Genomic DNA, 20,790 nt, shown 5'->3' with positions numbered 1-20,790 from the left:
CTTGCTTTTCCAAAGTCAATGCACTATCTTTAAGTACTGATACTTCCCATCAACCACACATCCATTACACTGACTCTAAAAGGGATTTAATCAGGAGCAGACAGTGAGGTGTGATGCTTGATTCATCAAAATTCATAACTTCTGGGCTGGGTGCCATGATGAGAGATTATATATACATCTGTATCCTTAGTCACTTCCAGAAAATGATGGAATGTAAGAAATGTGATGTACCTGTGGGTAAGAGAAAAACCATGTAATTCATATCATCAGGCATGTCCAGAGAGAGGATTAGGACTGTAATTTTATCTCCAAGTCCCTGTGTTCCAATAATGATTTTGAGTATTTTGGTTAAGAAAAGTCAAGCTAGAACACAATTACTTGCTGCTCTCACCCTCCTCAGCAATTTCCTAATCCCCTCTTTAATCTCCTGCGTTCGTACCCCATAGACAATGGGGTTGAGAGCTGCAGGAATTACATGGTATAACACATTAAGTAAGACAGGGATATCAGGGGAAATTTTTTTCTTGGCAATGTGGGTAAAAACAAAAACCAGCAGGATGGTACTGAAGAAGAGGATGAGGATGAAGTGAGAGCCACAAGTGCTCAGAACTTTGGCAGCTGCCCCTTTTGCCTTGAGTCTAAGAACGGCTCATAGGATGAAAGTATAGGAGAAAATGATGAGGATGAGGTCAGAGCCCAGAAGAGTCCAGGCTACAACTAAATGGTAAATTCTGTTAAAGGCAATGTTATCACAGGAGAGCTTGGACACAGAGAGATTGGCACACATACAGTTCTCAGTTATAATTTTTCCACAGTAATGATGCTGGGCAGAGAGGATGGGAATAGGTGCAGTAAGAAATGTGTTCCAGGCCAAGATGAAGAGAACAGCCTTTCCTACAAACTGGTCCGTGATGATGGATGGGTAGTAGAGAGGCTTACAGATGGACACATAGCGGTCATAGGCCATGGCCAGGAAGGTGCATGATTCCATGGGCAGGAAGGAATTCATGATGAACATCTGGAGGAAGCAGGTAGAGAAGCTGATGGGCCTGTGGTCAAACCAGAAGATGGCCAAGACCTTGGGGATGACAGACAAGCAGAGCATGATGTCCAGCAGGGAGAGGAGGCTGAGCAGGTAGTACATGGGCTTATGCCAAGAGACCTCCATCCTGATCTGGATGGTGATCAGGAGGGTGGCATTGGCCCCATGGCCAGGAGGAAGAGGAGGCTGAGGGGCAGAGACAACCAATGCTTCCAGATGGGGGACCTGACAAAGCAATTCAGGATGAAGTCTGAGACTTCAATAGAGAAGGAGCTGCTATTCTAAGGCAGCATTGGCAGTGACTTTAGTGAGGCAGATGTCTTTGAGTAGTTGCAGAAGAGAGGAGTAAATCTATTATACTCTAATGGCTATGTACTTAGCTTGTAAAATCCATAAGGGTAAGTACATAGTCCACTTCATCCACCCCACAGCCCTTGTGCCTAGCATATTTTTTGACATATAAGAGGTGGCTAATAGACATTTGTTGAATATATAATATAATGTTTCCACATCTTTGTTATTTCATCTGTGTTTTATCTTTCTCTTATGTGAATGTATATTTTCAGTTTGCTTGGTTAATATTTAATGAATCAGAAATTATTTAAACATCAAATGTTATTTAAATTAAATACATAAACTCAAAGGCTAATGAAACATTTCAGTTTAAATTTTAAAATGAACAGAAATGCATTCCAAAGGTTAGATGGGATTCATTTTCAAGATTTTAAGGAAGTAAAAGTGATAGTATCCAGTGACATGATGAACTGGGGTACTTAGAGCAAATCTCCTGATGAAAAGGTATACAAATTATTTCTATGGTTATGTCTATATCTAATCTCTATCTTTATCAATACCCATACCCATATCCATACCTACACTTATACCTATACTTACACCTATTATTTATATTTTAATATCTTGAATACACCCATGAACAAGTAAAAAAGAAAGAATTATCAGGCTAAGGATTGAATAAAATCCAGACATCAAAATCAAATATTGATGTTGGCTTTCAACCCACGAGCACTTGCAGCACTCTATAAACTTAAGCACCTGTCTTCATTACCTAGGGGAGCTTGAAATCTAAACTCCAGGGACAGAAGATAAATCTAGGCTCAAGCAGGTGGAGAATGTAGCAGAGGATCTCCCATTTAGATAGGGCTTTACAACACTACATCCTGAATAAAAAGGTGGGCACTAGTAATAACCCCACTCCTTCATCTTCATCCCTCACTTATACCTGGAACTTCAAATAACCTCAAAGCTTGTTATATAGTAGAAATCTTCCCTGTAAATCCTGAACTACTGGCTGGTTCTCTTTTGACTTGGCAGCCTGTGTTCACACCAACTGTTTGTCTCAGAAAGGAATTTAAAGTTATCCTGGATTGGTGGTGGTTTCAGAAAATAACAGAAACAAGCCCAAATCCTTTCTTGAGAAAGAAACTTCATCTCAGGCCTCAAAGAATTTCAGCACAAAAACTTCTGAAGAAATTGAGTTGCTTGTGGTAAAAAGACAATTAATTAAAAAAAAAATGATGGGGCACCTGGGTAGCTCTGTCAGTTGAGCGTCTGAATTCGGCTCAGGTCATGGTCTCATGGTTCATGAGTTCAAGCCCTGTGTCAGGCTCTGTGTTGATAGCTCTGAGCCTGGAACCTGCTTCGGATTCTGTCTCTCTCTCTCTCTGCCCCTCCCCTGCTTATGTTCTCTCTCTCTCTCAAAAATAAAGAAACATCAAAAAAATTTTTTAATTTAAAAAATGAGTATAGGCCCACAAAAATGATAGCCAAATCCAATCTACAAAAACTTAAGATATTACTTATTTGATAAAAGATATTGAACAAAATTATTTTGTTCATTACCTAGCCCTACTGGGTTTTAGGTAATGAAAGAAAAGCTTTAGGGGAGCCTGGGTGGCTCAGTCGGTTAAGTATCCAACTTCAGTTCATGTCATGATCCCACGGCTTGTGAGTTTGAGCCCCGAGTTGGGCTCTGTGCTAACAGCTCAGAGCCTGGAGCCTGCTTTGGATTCTGTGTCTGCCTCTCTCTCTCTCTCTACCTCCCCACTGCTCATACTCTGTCTCTGTCTCAAAAATAAACAAACATTTAAAAAAAGAAAAAAAAAGAAAAGCTTTAAAATATACACAACAAAATAAACACACAGAAAGGAGAATCAGTCCTTTCTCCAACAATGAAAAAAATAAAATAATTAACATTGCAAGAGACAGATTTAAGAATAGATTAGCCACACTTGGAAAGATAGTTAGTGACCTAGAAGATAGAACTTGAGAAATGTTTTAGAATGAAGCTCCAATGGATACACAGAAAATGCAAACATGTAAAGAGCAAAATATGGGATTCTGACTGCTCAGAGTCCCTCTATCTTTTCTGTTTTCCTGGGATTAAGAAGATGATGTCCAGAATTAATATTTTTCTCAGGGCACTGGAATCTCTAAAACATAACAAAGCAGATTTGAAGAAGAACCAGATATACTTGAAAAACAGAATATCAACAATAAGAACTAAATTAAACAGTAGATTAGGGCCAGCTAATGGTAGAGTCAGTAAAGTATCAGAGGTGGTCAGAAGAATCTACTGACAATGAAGATGGAAATAAAATAAAACCATATGGGAAAAAAATGAAGAAAATATAAGAGAAATAGATGGGATGAGCATGTTTAATACATTTAATAAGAGTTCCCAGTTGAAGAAGAAAGAGAATGAGACAGAAACATCTGAACTTTTCAGGAGAGACTACATCAGTAATCAGATTCAAGAATTCCAGTAAGGGTCACCTGTGTGGCTCAGTCGGTTAAGCATCGACTTTGGCTCAGGTCATGATCTCAGGTTCATGAGTTTGAGCCCTGCACCAGGCTGTCTGCTGTCATCACAAAATCTGCTTGGGATTCTCTCTGTTGCTCTCTCTCTGCCCCTCCCACACTTGTGCTTTCTCTCCCACACAAAATAAAAAATAAACTTAAAAAATTTTTCAATAAATCCTGGGTGAGAGAAATCAAAAAAGTGTACACCTGGATATATCTAAATATATACACTTAGTTGGGGCGCCTGGGTGGTTCAGTTGGTTAAGCATCCAACTTCGGCCCAGGTCATGATCTCATGGTCCGTGAGTTTGAGCCCTGCATCCGGCTCTGTGCAGACAGCTCAGAGCCTAGAGCCTGCTTCAGATTCTGTGTCTCCCTCTCGCTCTGCCCCTCCCTAGCTCATGCTCGCACTCTCTCTCTTTCTGTCAGAAATAAATGAACTTTAAAAAATAAAATAAAATAAATATATACACTTAGATATCATGGTCTAACTTCAGGTACCAAAGAGAAAGAAATGATCTTAAAGATCAATATGACTATTACAATGAAAACAATGGGTGTGTGTTTCAATATGCGTGTGTCAATAGGCCACAGGAGTAAAGTGTGGTAAATAATGAAGACACTAGTGAAGATGTCTTAATAATGCTTTAAATTGAACTTGATGGAGGTTTTGAAGATGTTAAATTGTTAAAAATTACTAAAATTACTATTGAATTATTTATATTAGCTGCTAAAATTGTATTTCTTTTTTCCAGCTTTTTATTGTGGTAGAATACACATGACTCAAAATTTATTATCTTAACCATTTTAATATACAGTTCATTGATATTAAGTGCATCCATTTTGCTGCGCAACCATCACCAGGATCCATCTCCAGAACTCTCTTCATCTTGCAAAGCTGAAACTCTGTACCCATTAAACAATAACTTCCATGACCTCCTCCCTTCTGCCCCTGGCAACCACCATTCTAGATGTTTTTTAAACTGCTAAGATGTTAAATAATTATTAGTTTTCAGTGATCACTATTTCGTTGCATGCAGTTATCTGATGAGCGTTTCAAAACCATCTTAAATAAACACAAAAGAGGACTTCATACAAACCATGTCATCCGGAGTTTAGCAGTGGTTGCAGTAACACTAGCATCAGCTAGTAACATTAGTATCAGCTCTACAAAGAGTATACGTTTTCCTAAAAGACAGGAAGGACCTTGACTTTCTGTCCTTGATCAATGAAATACTAGGTGAGGAACTTCTAAGGATCTGGTTGCTTATTTGGAATCAAGACAGTGATCAGGAAGGTGACACTGGCCCCATAGCCAGGAGGAATAGGGCATGAAAGGTATCAGTGCTGCCAGCTGGGAACCTGACAAAACAGTTCTGGAAGTACTTGGATATGTCAGCAGAGCAGATGTTGCTGGAGGATAATATGACATTTGATCCCATCTTTGAAGAGGCCAACAAGTAGCTAAAAAAGAAGAAACTTGTTAATAAATCATTTAAGCTTGTGGAGAACCATGTAAGAAGCTTTGTGGAAAGTATCAAACTAAATTAAAAAAGGATGGGAAATAACATAATAATCTGGTTAGTCAGATTGTCAATCACTGTATTTGACCTTGGGAGAAAATATCAAATATGATTCATCTCTGCCTTTGGGATAACTCATTGAATAAAGTAGGGCACAAAAATGTCAGACAGGAGAATAGCAGTATAGTGTGGCTCACCAAAATAAGATGTGCTCATGGTGTTATGGAAGTACAAGAGAGTGATCCTTTATTTATTTTTAAATTCCACTTTAATTAACATACAGTGTTACATTAGTTTCTGGTGTACAATATCGTGATTAAATAATTCTATATATTACTCAGTGATCATCATGATAAGTGTACTTTTAATCCCCTTTACCTATTTCACGCATTCCCCCACCCACCCACCTCATCTCTGGTAACCACCAGTTTGTTCTTCATATTGTTCTGAGGGTTTTATTTATTTATTTTTGTCTCTCTTCATTATTGTTTCTTAAATTCTACATATAAGTGAAAATATACGGGATTTGTCTGTCTCTGACTGACTTACTTCACTTAGCAATATGAACTCTAGATCCATCCATCTTGTTGTAAATGGCAAGATCTCATTCTTTTTATGACTGAATAATATTCCATTCTATATGTACAACACATCTTAATCCATTCTTCTAGCAATGAACACTTGAGCTACTTACGTAATTTGGCTATTGTAAATAATGCTGCAATAAACAGAATGGTACATATATCTTTTCAGATTAGTGTTTTCAAACTCTTTGGGCAACTACCCAGCAATACAATTACTTTGTCATATGGTAATTCTATTTTTAATTTTTTGAGAAACTTGTATACTGTTTCCCACAGTGCCTGCACCAGTTTGCATTCCCACTAAAATTAACAAGTGATTTCTTTTTCTCCACATCCTCACCAACACTTACTGTTTCTTGCGTTTTGGATTTTAGCCATTGTGACAAGTGTGAGGTGATATCTCATTGTGGTTTTGATTTGCATTTTCCTGATGATGAATGAGCTCAAAATATTGAGCATCTTTTCAATTGCCTCTTGGCCATTTTTATGTCTTTTTTTGAGATATGTCTGTTCATGTCTTCTGCCATTTTTAGTTGGATTATTTGAGGGCTTTTTTGTTTTTGTTTTTGTTTTTTGGTGTTCAGTTGTATAGGTTCTGTAGATATTTGGATATTAACCCCTTCTTAGAAATATAATTTGCTAATATTTTCTCCAATTAGGTAGGTTGTTTTTTTAGTTTTGTTCATTACTTCCTTTGCTGTGAAGAAGTTTTTTATTTTGATGTAGTTCTAAGAGTTTATTTTTGTTTTTGTTTACTTTGCCTTAGAAACATACCTAGAAAAATACTATACTTGTGAATACTACGGTTTTAGGACTCACATTTAGATCTTTTATTCATTTTGGGTTTCTTATGTATGGTGTAAGAAAGTGGTACAGTTTCCCTTTTTTGGATGTAGCTGTCCAGTTTTCCCAACACCATTTGTTGAAGAGACTGTATTTTCCCCTTTGCATATACTTTCCTCTTTTTAAATAGCTAATTGACCATGTAATTGTGTGTGGGTTTATTTCTGGTCTCTCCTCTGTTACATTGTTCAATATGTCTGTTTTTGTGCCAGGGCCAAACTGTTTTGATTACTACAGCTTTGTAGTATATCTGTGAATGTGAGATTCTGATACCTCCAGTATTGTTCTTTTCAAGACTGCTTTGTGTATTTGGGGTCTTTTGTAATTCTACTGAGATTTTAGGATTCTTTGTTCTAGTTCTGAGAAAAATGCTGTTGGTATTTTGATAAGGATAGCATTAAATCTATATATTGCTTTGAATAGAATGGACATTTTAACAATATTTGCTAATTCCATGAGCATGGAATACCATTCCATTTTTTTCCTCATCTTCAATTTCTTTCATCATGTTTTATTGTTTTCAGATAATAGGTCTTTCACCTCCTTGGTTAAGTTTATTCCTACATGTCTTATTATTTTGGGTACAATTGTAAATGAGATTGTTTTCTTAATTTCTTTTTCTGCTACTTTATTATTCGAGTGTAGAAATGTGACAGATTTCCATATACTGATTATGTATCCTATGACTTTCCTGAATTCATTTATTACTTCTAGTACTATTTTAGTGGAGTCTTTCTGGTTATTAATATATAATATCATGTCATCTGCAGATAGTGAAAGTTTTACTTCTTCCTTCACAATTTGGATACCTTTTACTTCTTTTCCTTGTCTGAATGCTTGTAGCAGTATGATGAATAAAAGTGGCAAGAGTGGACATCCTTGTCTTGTTCCTGACCTCAGGGGAAAAGCTCTCCATTTTTCTTCACAGAATATGATGTTCACTGTGGGTTTTTCATATAATGCCTTTATTATGATGAAGTATGCTCCTTCCAAACCTACTTTGTGAGGGGGTTTACCATGAATGGATGTTGCAATTTGTTAAATGCTTTTTCTTTATTATTGAAATGATCATGTGGTTTTTATCCTTTCTTTTTTGATGTGATATATCATGTTGATTAATTTACAATTTTTGAACCAACCTTGCATCCTGGAAGTAAATCCTACTTGGCTATAGGGAATGATTTTTTTAATGTATTGTTGGATTTGATTTGCTAGTATTTTGTTCAGGATTCTTGCATCTATGTTCATTAGAGATACTGTCATTTAGTTCTCTTGTTTTGTAAGTGTATTTATCTGGTTTTGGTATCAGGATAATGCTGGCTTAATAGAATATACTTGGATGCTTTCCTTCTGCTTCTATTTTTCAGAAAAATGTGAGATTAAGAAGTATTAACTCTTTAAGTGTTTAGTGTAATTCACCTGTGAATCCATCTGGTCCTGTACTTTTATTTTTTGGTAGTCTTTTGACTACTGACTCAATTTCATTCCTGGTGATTGGTCTATTTAGATTCTATATTTCTTCTTCTTCTTGTTCTTATTTTGTATTTCTACTTGATTCAGTTTTGAAAGAGTGCATCTTTCTAGAAATTTATCCATTTCTTCTAGGTTTTCCAATTGTTGACATGTATTTTTTGTTGTAATATATATTTTTTTGTGGTATCAGTTGTCACTTCTCTTTCATTCTGATTTTACTTATTTGGGTCCTTCCTCTTTTTTTCTTGGCGAGTCTGCCTAAAGGTTTATAATTTTGTTTCTCTTATCAAACAATGAACTCTTGGTTTCAGTGATCTCACCTATTAGTTTTTTAGTCTCTATTTCATTTATTTCTTTTTTTTTAAGTTTTTATTTAAATTCTAGTTAGTTAACATATAGCGATTGAGGAAATGAGATGGGCTCAATTCTTGAAAATGGTGGGATTAAAACATGGAGTTTTAAAGGTCAGTGGGCTTAGCTGGGATAGATCTCAGAAGGCATTGCCTTGCTCCTGGAGAGAAGAAAAGCAAATAACCCAGGAGCAGACAGCGTGCAAATAATGATTTGACGAACGCCTGGAGTACACACAGAGGGAGAGTATTCAGAGTATTTGCTGTTCTCAGGGTATCCCAGATATGGCACATTCACAGAGTCACCTCTCCAGGATAAAGGAGCTGGCTGGCACTATTTTCCTCCCCTAACTCCCAACATAAACACAGAGCCACCTACAGGAAGTAGCAAGGCACCAACACTGGCTCCCTAACTTGCTTACACAAACCACGTTACTGGAGTAAAATACTTATATCATACAAATAAGTTTTTTAAGCCAAAGACTGTAACAAGAGTTGAAGAAAGGCACTATATCATAATAGAAGGGTCTATCCAATAGGAAGGCCTAACAATTGTAAATAATTATGCCCCCAACTTGGAACACCCAGATATGTAAAACAATTAACATATATAAAGGAACTCATTGATAATAACATAATAATAGTAGGGGAATTTAACATTCACATCAGTGGACAGATCATCTAAGCAGAAAACAACAAGGAAATAATGGCTTTGAATGACACCCTAGACCAGATGGAATTAACACATATTCTGAACATTTCATCCTAAGGCAGCAGAATATTCATTCTTTTTGAGTGCACACAGGACATTCTCTAGAATAGATCACACACCAGTTCACATATCAGGCCTCAACAAATACAAAAAGATTGAGATAATAATATGCATATTAAAGCATGTGGTCTGAAAGACCACAGCACTATGAAACTTGAAGTCAATGACAAAAAAATGTTTGGAAAGACCACAGAAGTATGGAGGTTAAAAAAAAAAAAAAGACGTTAGAGTGGGAGAGAGCCAAAGCATAAGAGACTCTTAAAAACTGAGAACAAACTGAGGGTTGATGGGGGGTGGGAGGGAGGGGAGGGTGGGTGATGGGTATTGAGGAGGGCATCTTTTGGGATGAGCACTGGGTGTTGTATGGAAACCAATTTGTCAATAAATTTCATATACATAAAAAAAAAGCTCTAAACAAAAACAAAAAAACAAAAAAACAAAAAAACATGAGATTAAACAATGTGTGGACAACCAGGACCTTAAAGGAGAAATAAAAAATACATAGAAACAAACAATAATGAAAACATGATGATCCAAAATCTTTGAGATGCACCAAAAGCAGTCATAAGTGGGAAGTAGGCAGCAATATAGCACTACTCAAGAAGCAAGAAAAGTCTCAAATACACAACCTAACCTTAGAGCTAGAGCTAGAAAAAGAACAGCAAATTAAGTCTAAAGCCAACAAAAGAAGGGAAATAATAAAGATTAGAGCAGCCATAAATGATATAGAAACAGACAAATAAAAAACAGTAGAACAGATCAATTAAACCAGGAGGTGGTTCTCTGAAAGAATTAGTAAAATTGGTAACCCCCTAGGCAGACTTATCAAAAAGAAAAGAGAAATTACCCAAATAAATAAAATCACAAATGAGAGAGGAGAGATCACAACCAACACGACAGAAATACAATAAATTATAAGAGAATATTATTAAAAATTATATGCCAGCAAATTAGATAATCTGGAAGAAATCAAATAATTCTTAGAAACATATAAATGACCAAAACTGAAACAGGAAGAAACCGAAAACTTGAACAGACTAATAACCAGTGGAGAAATTGAATGAGTAATCAAAAATCTCCCCCAAAACAAAAGTCCAGGGCCAGATGGCTTCCCAAGGGAATTCTGCCAACAATTAAAGAAGAGTTAATATCTATTCTTCTGAAACTGCTACAAACAAACAGACAAACAAAAAGAAATGGAAAGAAAACCAGCCAGCATTACCTTTATTCCAAAACCAAAGACCCCAGTATAAGGGAAAATTACAGGCCAATATCCCTGCTGAACATGGATTCAAAAATTCTCAACAAGATACTAACAATTTACATCCAACATTACATTAAAAGAATTATTAATCATGAGCAAGTGGGATTTATTCTTGGACCACAGGGGTGGTTCAGTATTCATCAATCATTCAGTCTGATACACCACATTAATAAAATAAAGGATAAGAACCATATGGTCCTGTCAATAGATGCAGAAAAAAAATTTGACAGAGTACAACATCAATTCTTGATAAAAACCTTCAATAAAGTAGGGATAGAAGGAACATATATCAACATCATAAAGGCCATGCATGAAAGACCCACAGCTAATACCATACTTAATGGGGAAAAACAGCTTTCCACCTATAGTCAGGAACAAGACAGGGATGTCCACTCTTACCATTGTCATCTAACATAGTACTAGAAGTCCTACTTACAACAATCAGACAACAAAAATAAATAAAAGGCATCCAAATAAGCAAGGAATAAGTCAAAATTTCACTCTTTGCAGATGACATGATGCTCTATGTAGAAAACCCTGAAGACTCCACCAAAACATTGCTAGAATTGATACATGAATTCAGCAAAGTCCCAGGATACAAAATCAACGTACAGAAATCTGTTGCGTTTCTATACACCAATAATGAAGCAGCACAAAGAGAAATCAAACCCCATTTATAATTGCACCAAAAGCCATAAGATATCTAGGAATAAACCCAGCCAAAGAGGTAAAAGTTCTGTACTCTGAAAACTATAGAACATTTAAGAAAGAAATCGAATGAGAATGCAAGCTGGTGCAGCCCTTCTGGAAGACAGTATGGAGGTTCCTCAAGAAACTAAAAATAGAACTACACTACCACCCAGCAATTGCACTACTAGGCATTTATCCAGGGGATACAGGTGTGCTGTTTTGAAGGGACACGTGTACCCCCATGTTTATAGCAGCACTATCAACAATAGTCAAAGTATGGAAAGAGCCAAAATGTCCATCGATGGATGAATGGATAAAGAAGTTGTGATACACACACACTCACACACACACACACACACACACTAGAGTATTCCTCGGCAATCAAAAAGAATGAAATCTTGCCATTTGCAACTACGTGGGTGGAACTGGAGGGTATTATGCTAATTGAAATTAGTCAGAGAAAGACAAAAATCATATAACTTCACTCATATGAGGACTTTAAGAGACAAAACAGATGAACGTAAGGGAAGGGAAACAAAAATAATATAAAAACAGGGAGGGGGACAAAACAGAAGAGACTCATAAATATGGAGAACAAACTGAGGGTTGCTGGAGGGATTGTGGGAGGGGGGATGAGCTAAATGGGTAAGGAGCACTAAGGAATCTACTCCTGATATCATTATTGCACAATATGCTAACTAATTTTGATGTAAATTAAAAAAATAAAATAAAATAAAACAAATTAGAATTTAAAAAAAAAGAAATTAAAGAGGACAAAAAGATATGGGAAAACATTCCCTGCTCATGGATTGGAAGAACAAATATTATTGAAAATGTCTATACTACCTGAAGCAAACTACACATTTAATGTAATCCCTATCAAAATGCCACCATCAACTTTTCACAGACATAGAACAAACAATCCTAAAATTTGTATGGAACCAGAAAAGACTCTGAATAGCCAAAGCAATTTTGAAAAAGAAAAGCAAGGCTGGAGGCATCACAATTCCAAACTTTAAGCTATATTTCAGCTGTAGTCATCAAGACAGTATGGTGCTGGCAGAAAAGGACACATAGATCAATGGAACAGAATAGAAAGCCCAGAAATGGACCCATAACTATATGGTCAACTAATCTTTGATAAAGCAGGGAGTAATATACATTGGAAAAAAGACAGTCTTTTAAAAAAATTCATTGGGAAAATTGCACAGAAACATACAAAAGAAAGAAACTGGCCCACTTTCTTGTACCACAAACAAAAATAAATTCAAAATGGATGAAATACCTACATGTGAGAAAGGAAACCATCAAAATCCTAGAGGAGAACACAGACAACAAACTCTTTGACATCAGCCATAGCAACTTCTTGCTAGATACATCTCTGGAGGCAAGAGAAACAAAAACAAGAATGAACTCTCAGAATTTCACCAAGATAAAAATGTTTCTGTGCACAGTGAAGGAAACAATCAACAAAACTACAAGGCAGCCTATGGAGTGGGAGAAGATATTTGCAAAAGACATATCTGATAAAGGGTTTTATCCAAAATCTATAAAGAAATTATAAAACTCATCCGCTTCAAAATAATCCACTTAAGAAATGAGCAGAAGACATGAAAAGACATTTTTTTTCAAAGAAGAAATACAGATGGCCAATAAACACATAAAAAGATACTCACTATCACTCATCATCAGGGAAATACAAATCAAAACTACAATGAGATATCACCTCGCACTTGTCAGAATGGCTAAAATTAACAATTCAGGAAACAACAAATATTGACCTGGATATGGAGAAAGGGGAATGCTCTTACACTGTTGGTGGGAATGCAAACTGGTGAAGCCATTCTGGAAAACAGTATGGAGATTCCTCAAAAAGTTAAAAATATAACTACCCTACAAGACAGCAATTACACTACTAGTTATTTACCCAAAGGATTCAAAACACTGATTTGAAGAGACACATGCACCCTGATGTTTATAACAGCAATATCAACAATAGCCAAATTACATAAAGAGCCCAAATATCCATTGACTGATAAATGGATAAAGAAGAGGTAGTATATGTACACAATGGAATATTATTCAGCCATCAAAAAGAATGAAATCTTTCCTTCTGTTACAAGGATGGAGCTAGAAAGTATTGCTAAGCAAAATAAGTCAGTTGGAGAAAAATGCCATATGATTTCACTCATATGTGGGATGTAATAAATGAAACAGATGAACATAGGGACAAAAAAAAAGAGAGATAAATCATAATACAGGATCTTAACTATAGAAAACAAACTGAACATTGCTGGAGGGGAAGCGGGTGGGAAGATGGATTAAATGGGTGATGGGTATTGAGGGCACTTGTGATGAGCACTGGGTGTTCTATGTAAGTGATGAATCCCTAAATCTACTCCTAAAGCTGATATTACTTTATATGTTAACTAACTAGAATTTAAATAAAAACTTGAAACAATAAACAAATAAATAAATGAATAAATTATTATGAAAAATAACCACTCAGTTAAAAAAAAAACAATTAAAACAAATGAAACAAACAAAAGCACCTTTGTGATCTTGTGAAATGTTCCCTAAATAGGATCCCCAGAGAAAATCTATTCACAGTAAAACGGAGTTTAAGTTGTTCAAATTGAAGATTTTCCATTGGATAATGGAAAGTTTACACTAAAACTCACAGATACATAATAGAGTAGAGGAGATACTAGGAAAATCTAGTGAAAAGGGGGCTCTAAGATATAAATTATGCATGCAGATTTTGCAAAAATATGCAAGAAAAACAAAATTAATAGAAAAGGCAGGCAAAGGATGTCAAAATATAATTCACAGCATGACAATCACAAATGGTTAAACAGTATATGAACAATGCTGAGTTATCAGGAGAAAATCATATTAAAATAATGAGATCCTATTTTATATCCTCCAAGCATAAAAAAAATACCATCAATTGGTGTAAGGAATGTGAAGAATTAAACTATAAGAGAATTAAACTATAGAAATTTCTAGTGAGATTTTATAAGTATTTTGGAGACAAATTTGGTAATTCCTAGTGGAATTAAATGTTTTTACTTTATAACTAAAAAAACCCACTCCTACACATATACCTATTTTAGGACTAAAAAAGAAGTATACAAAGATATTGACGTTAACAGTAATTATAGGTCATTCGGGTGTTGACTGCTTATATAAAAAATGCACATAATGGGAATTGAAATGAATAAGCAATGAAAAAGAATGACTTATGCAGAACAACATGGACAGTTTTTTTAGATTTAGTATTGAGTGAAAACAAATAATAACATCAGATTTATTATCCAATATTATTTATAAAATTCAATATCCAAATAACCCTCATGAACATGTAGCTACATAAGCATATCTAAAATTAATTGAAAAGACACATTTTAAGAACACTGGAGCTTTGGGGCGCCTGGGTGGCTCAGTTGGTTGACCATCAGACTTCTGCTCAGGTCATGATCTCATGGTTCATAAGTTTGAGCTCCACATTGGGCTCTGTGCTGACAGCTAGGAGCCTGGAGCCTGTTTCAGATTCTGTGTCTACTTCTCTCTCTGCCCCTCCCTTGCTTGTGCTCTGTCTCTGTCTCTGTCTCAAAAATAAGTAAACATTAAAAAAAACAATAAGAACACTGGGGCTTTCACTTTTCTAAAGAGAAGAGGAATAGGAGCAAAGTTGAGATATGCAGGAGACAGAGAAATAAAAATAGAGCAAAAGAAGGCCTTTAAAGAAACTGATGCTGATGCCACAACACAGGGAACAGAGTCAGTGGTATTGTAATTGTGTTATGTGGTGACAGATGGTAGCTACCAATGATGAACATAGCATAACTGTATACATTTGTTGAATCACTGTGTTGTACAACTGACTAATAATGCAACATTCTGTGTCAACTACAATCAACTTTTAAAAATAATGAAAAATAAAGAAAGAAAAAAAAGGAACTGATGATGCTTGCTCCCATAATTTGAGGCATATGAATATTTCACATGAGGTTCAAAATGAAAAATAAAATAAACAAATCATTCTTTCTAGTATACAGCTGTATATACATCACATTTGAAAAGTCTTTCAATACAACAAAAAACATGATAGGATTTTCTTTAAGAAAAGCACGTTGCATTTTCTCAGGAATATATTTTTCAAGTTACTCTATCATTATTATCATGATGCCATCATAAAAGTCATGACAAATTAATACCAGTCCATTCAATAGCATGGTTTGGGAGGTACCTATCTAACAATGGTCTGTTGGAAGCCCATGAGAACTTATGAGTGAGCTTATTGGACCCATGGAGGGCATCGAGTATGCATGTGCAAATGACTGTGAACATGGATGGATGAATGTAAGACCCCTATACCCAGGAGATTAACTGTCCACAGAACACACAGTCAATGTTGGGCTGGATTACCAGAGCTCCTTGCTTTTAGAGAGAAAGAAAATCATTTTCTTCTCCTTCCTGCCTGTCTGTCCCAAGAGGGCTTTTTAGGCACAATAGAGTAGGGATGGAGTAGTTCCCAGAGGGAAAAGTCCCTGAGGCCCTGGAGTTATAACTACACCCAGATAGTTCAGGAACTAACCAGAACTCCAATATCAGTGGAGCCAGACCCTTGCTCACATCCTCTGTAAGTGAGTCTGGATAGAGGGCCCCTGCGAGGCAGCTATTCCAAGATTAATCAGAACATGGGGGACACCTTTCTTTTCAGTACAGATTTGTGCTCCATTCCATTCCTGAGTCAGTACTGCTGAAGCAGTCTGCAAACCAGGTTGTAGAGATTTCATCCTGTCTCAGGTCAGGAAGCAAATGTAAGAACCTGTGTTCTGGGACCTTCCTTTTGGCCCTTCTGTTGCCTTTTCTGATCTTTTACTGAGTGGTGCCAGATTCAGAGATGCAGGAATTTGTCCATAGGAGATGAATAGGGGTGGGGTGGAAAGCCTGAAGAGTGATCATCTGCAGCTTAATTTAGATGATTTGGAGTTTTCAACTGAACATACTGAAGGGCCTTTAAGGCAAAGAATCAGCACACAAATGCTTGAATCATGGAGGAGAAATTAAATTTAATCTAAGTAACATTAGAGGTTAAAGACAGAGACCACAATTTGGGGTCAGTGGGAGTAAGAAAGTAGTTCCTCAGATTAAGCTTCATCTAAAGAATTTCTAAAAGCTATGCTGTAAAAACAGAAAACTATCCCCAGAAAATCATTGAGGTATCTATTACTGGTTGCACTCAGTAACGTCCTAAACAATATTTTGGAGAAATGTCTCAACTTCTGAGTTTCTGGAGTTAGGTGGTCCTTATAATTAGTAATTAATACATAATAATAATAATAATAATAATGACACAAAGTAAAAGGAAACAAGAAGAAAATTGTAATCTGAGCAGTGAAAGCAGGAGTCAGAGTTGTAAGTGCAAAAACAAGGGACATTCCGGATTTCTGGAAAATGGCCCAAGGATTTTATGTGCATGGGGGTGGAGGTAAGAGAAACCTAGAAACATATAAAACAAAATGCCAGATACGATATGCATTTCTGTATCACTGTGGTGACACAGGACACAGGTATATTCATATAGTCAGTGGTTTGGACCTAACTTTTATTTCTTCCACATCCAGAACCTGCTAATTAAGCTGGAAATACAGATAATATCACTGAGTCTCAGTTGTCCATTTCAAAAGATAAATTGTTAAAATGGTGTACTTAACCTACCTACTTCAGAATGTTATGAGTCACATATGAAATATGTTTAAAATTCATCCCAAAATTGCCAAAGTCACTACTAATGTATTCTGCTAGAAAGAGAACAAGAATTGGAAGCCATCTAAATCTCTTCTACATATCATGTGGGAGCCATGCCTGGCAGGCACCAGCTGCACAAACCCTTGCTTAGGGAAGCAGAGGATCAGGAGTAAAGAGAAGAGCCCTGGAAGGGAATGCCATTCCTTCCAGCTCTGAGAGCAAGCCCCAGACACTAACAGGGTCTCCTGATGGGGAGAGTTTAACAGCAGCCTGCAGCTGGGGAATAGAAAATCATATCTGGAAACAAAAATACTATTTGAACCACTCCAGGAAAACGAGTGTTTCTAAAGTGATGGGGTTTTGGAGTCGTGGGGGTCTGGAGCTGATGGCCAAGAAAGAATTCTTGAGATGTGTTTGGTGCAAAAAGGTGATTTTGTTTTATGATTTTTTTTACCTCAATACCTAGAGTTTCTTGTCTCGCAGCTTCAAAGAATGAAGAGGTAGACACAAAATGAGCAGCAGGCAAAACTTTATTAGAGTAATATAAGAAAGTAGGAATAGAATGAAAGCTCTCTTTATAGAGAGGGGGCATTTGAAAGTGAATGCCTGTTACTGTAGGCAAGGGTCTTTGTTTTATAAGGTTTTGGTCACCACCTCCCTCCCACCTTTGTTTCTTCTCAGGTCCGACCCTTATTGGCTGGGTAACTCTAAATGTCAACTCATTCCTTTTTGATTGGCTCATTTCTTTTACATGAGGGGTGGTCTATGGCCATGCCGTTCCTTGTGCGTCATATGTTTTATGGTCTACTACTCGCTTTTCGTCAGGTCTTTTGTCAAATTCCTGAGGGGAACCTGAGGGGGAATAGCGGCATCTGTTACAGTCTTAAGAGGAACCTTACACCCAAGAGGGTTTACTGTGGTCAGATACTCCCAGCATTATTCCAAATGTGTTTTTCCCCATCCAGGGGCCTCAGGTCCTCATCTTTCCCTCTCTGCCAATTTTATTCTATATTTCCCTATCATAATTTTATTAAATCACAGGGACAGGACCCATGGGCAGAAAGAGCTGCACTGGGGTTGTGAAGAGTGACCAGTTATATACCATGGAGTTGAGGGAGGTAAAGGCAAAAGGGAGGCCTACAAAAGGACTTTCATATGTTAAAGATACCTGAGGCCTTGCTATTGTAAAGCTAAGGTTGTTTTCTCTCTAGTCAGGCATTAACATTAAGTCAGTAGGGAGTTAATGGAGAAATGCTACACTGTGTATTTGCTTCAAGTATTTGTCAATGGGCTGCAGGTTATAAAGGAATTTAACTATACCTACCATTTCCTTCTTGCTTTTGTTCCCCACATCATTGTGGAAGGGAGGGTGATACTGGGGTTCCGGGAAACTAAATCTATAGGTTTCTGGAGATTAGGTTGTTGACAAGATTGCCTTTTTCTTATAATTTACTATGATTTATGTGAACTGATGGAGACTCATATTCTCCATGACTGTGGTCTCTATCAGTTAACCATTTGTTTTCCCCTTTCCTTTGTTCTTGGGCAGCCAGGAGTGCCTGAGCAATGTCACACATATCTCACTGCCGCCGCCCCCCCCCCCCATGGGGTGGGGGAGGGTGGTGTTAACTTTTGCTTTGCCCTCAGCTTTCCTAATACTTCCTCATCATAGAGGTATGAAAACATTGTTCCGATCTGAGTTCATGATTTAATAAAACTGTCTTCCTTGCTACTCTAACCCCTATGCCAAACTATTGCTCCTCCATCAGATTCTGTTGTCAAAACTATTCATTGTATCACTGGTGAAGTTTGTGTTTTCTTTTTATAGAATTGATGGGGCAAACACATTATCATTATAATTATTCATGAGATGCAGAGGAATCCTAGAAATTACTCCAACCAACCCACTGTATTAAGCAAGAAGAGCAGCGTAATACAGTAATGAGTGAATACAATTGTGAGGTATAATTTTCCTTGTTGGTAATGTGATATTATACCATATCTCATTGGATGCTGAATAATTCAATGGGATGAAGCCCTAGGAATTCTAGAAATTCCAAATCAATATGCAATTTATCTTCTATAGTGAACCTCAAGAGTAATAAATAGGGAAGTATTTAAACTCCCAATGAAAAAGTGTTTCTAAACCCACAAAGTAATGGTTTAACAGAGGCCTTGGTGCATGTAGATAGATTTAGCTACAATGGACTGCATGATTTGAAGTACCCCACAAAGACCCGATCCTCACCTTTGACCAGCTTTCAGTCATCTTTCAAATCTTGTTCACAATTCAGGGGGACAAGCACCTTAGAACCCTTCACCTATAATGTAAAGGAGAGAACCACCTCACTTCATTTAAATTAATTTTCGCCAGCCTACTCAGTCTCCTCTACATTCTCCTAATTATTTGTGCAAGACCTGTCATTTGTTCTTATTTTTACCCATTGTTCCCTGAATGCTCTTAGTTTGCTTCCTTGAGAAAGGGACAGTTTCTTTTTCAACATTGTGACCCTAGCACCTAACAGAATGCCAGGGGAGGACGTCAAATGTTAGAGAACATGGCAACATCGAACTGGGCTTGGAAACAGAGGAATGTGTACCTGGATCATTATACTAATAATGGAAAAATAAAATAGAAACGGGATGCAAAAACTTTAAAGATAAGACTTCATCACCCTCACACTATTGCAACCAGAACAATCAAATTTTCACCTTGTCTGATGGCAGATATCGGTCTCACAAAGCTATGTGGAATTGCTTCTTCTCCTCTTAAGATTGTTTCTTCCCAAAGTTAAGAATCGTACAAATATGAAGATATATAGAAAGGAGAAAAGCAATTTTTTGGCAGGATCCACACCTCCCTCATTAAATGACTGTTTAGAGATAATGAAGATTAACTTTATTTACAAGGCATCATCTTTTTTTGAGTTTTTATTTATTTATTTTGAGAGAGAAAGCATATAATCAGAAGAGAGGCAGAGAGAGGGAAGGAGACAATCCCAAGAAAGCTCCATGCTGTCAACACAGAACTGTGAGATCATGGCCTGAGCAGAAATTAATAGCTGGACGCTTAACTAACTGAGCCACCCAGGCACCCCAGGGCATCATCTTTTAAATCTGTAATTAAAACAAACTATAGCTGAAAACTCAGAATGGGGGTGACATGAGACCCAGGGACATTTATCTGTGTCCCTATTTGTGCCAGGTTCTGTTTCCTTATCTGTGTAAATGGTTACAGTTGAATTGACAAATTGGGGGAAAAACTTTCAAAAAATAGTTTTCTTTTCTTTTTTTTTTTTTTTTTATTTATTTTTGGGACAGAGAGAGACAGAGCATGAACGGGGGAGGGGCAGAGAGAGAGGGAGACACAGAATCGGAAACAGGTTCCAGGCTCCGAGCCATCAGCCCAGAGCCCGACGCGGGGCTCGAACTCACAGACTGCGAGATCGTGACCTGGCTGAAGTCGGACGCTTAACCGACTGCGCCACCCAGGCGCCCCAAAAAATAGTTTTCTAAGTAATTTTCTCCTCTTTGGTTTCTGCAAACATATTACAATTCTATTAAAAATAAACCTTGAACAAATCAAACATGTAAAAGCAAACCATATTACCTCAGTCTTCTATACTGTTTAGTGATAGGAGTGGCCCTGGAGCATGGCACAAAGGATAAACA

The 20,790-nt window shown here is 36.9% G+C and overlaps 1 pseudogene; it reads right to left on the bottom strand.

Moving 5' to 3' along the window:
- Nucleotides 1-358: 358 nt before the first annotated feature.
- On the bottom strand, nt 359-19,387 carry LOC115526311 (annotated as a pseudogene).
- Between the last annotated feature and the right edge of the window lie 1,403 nt (nt 19,388-20,790).

This window comes from Lynx canadensis, chromosome D1 (genome assembly GCF_007474595.2).
Source record: "Lynx canadensis isolate LIC74 chromosome D1, mLynCan4.pri.v2, whole genome shotgun sequence".
Taxonomy (NCBI): domain Eukaryota; kingdom Metazoa; phylum Chordata; class Mammalia; order Carnivora; family Felidae; genus Lynx; species Lynx canadensis.
This window is presented reverse-complemented; position numbering and strand designations above follow the sequence as displayed.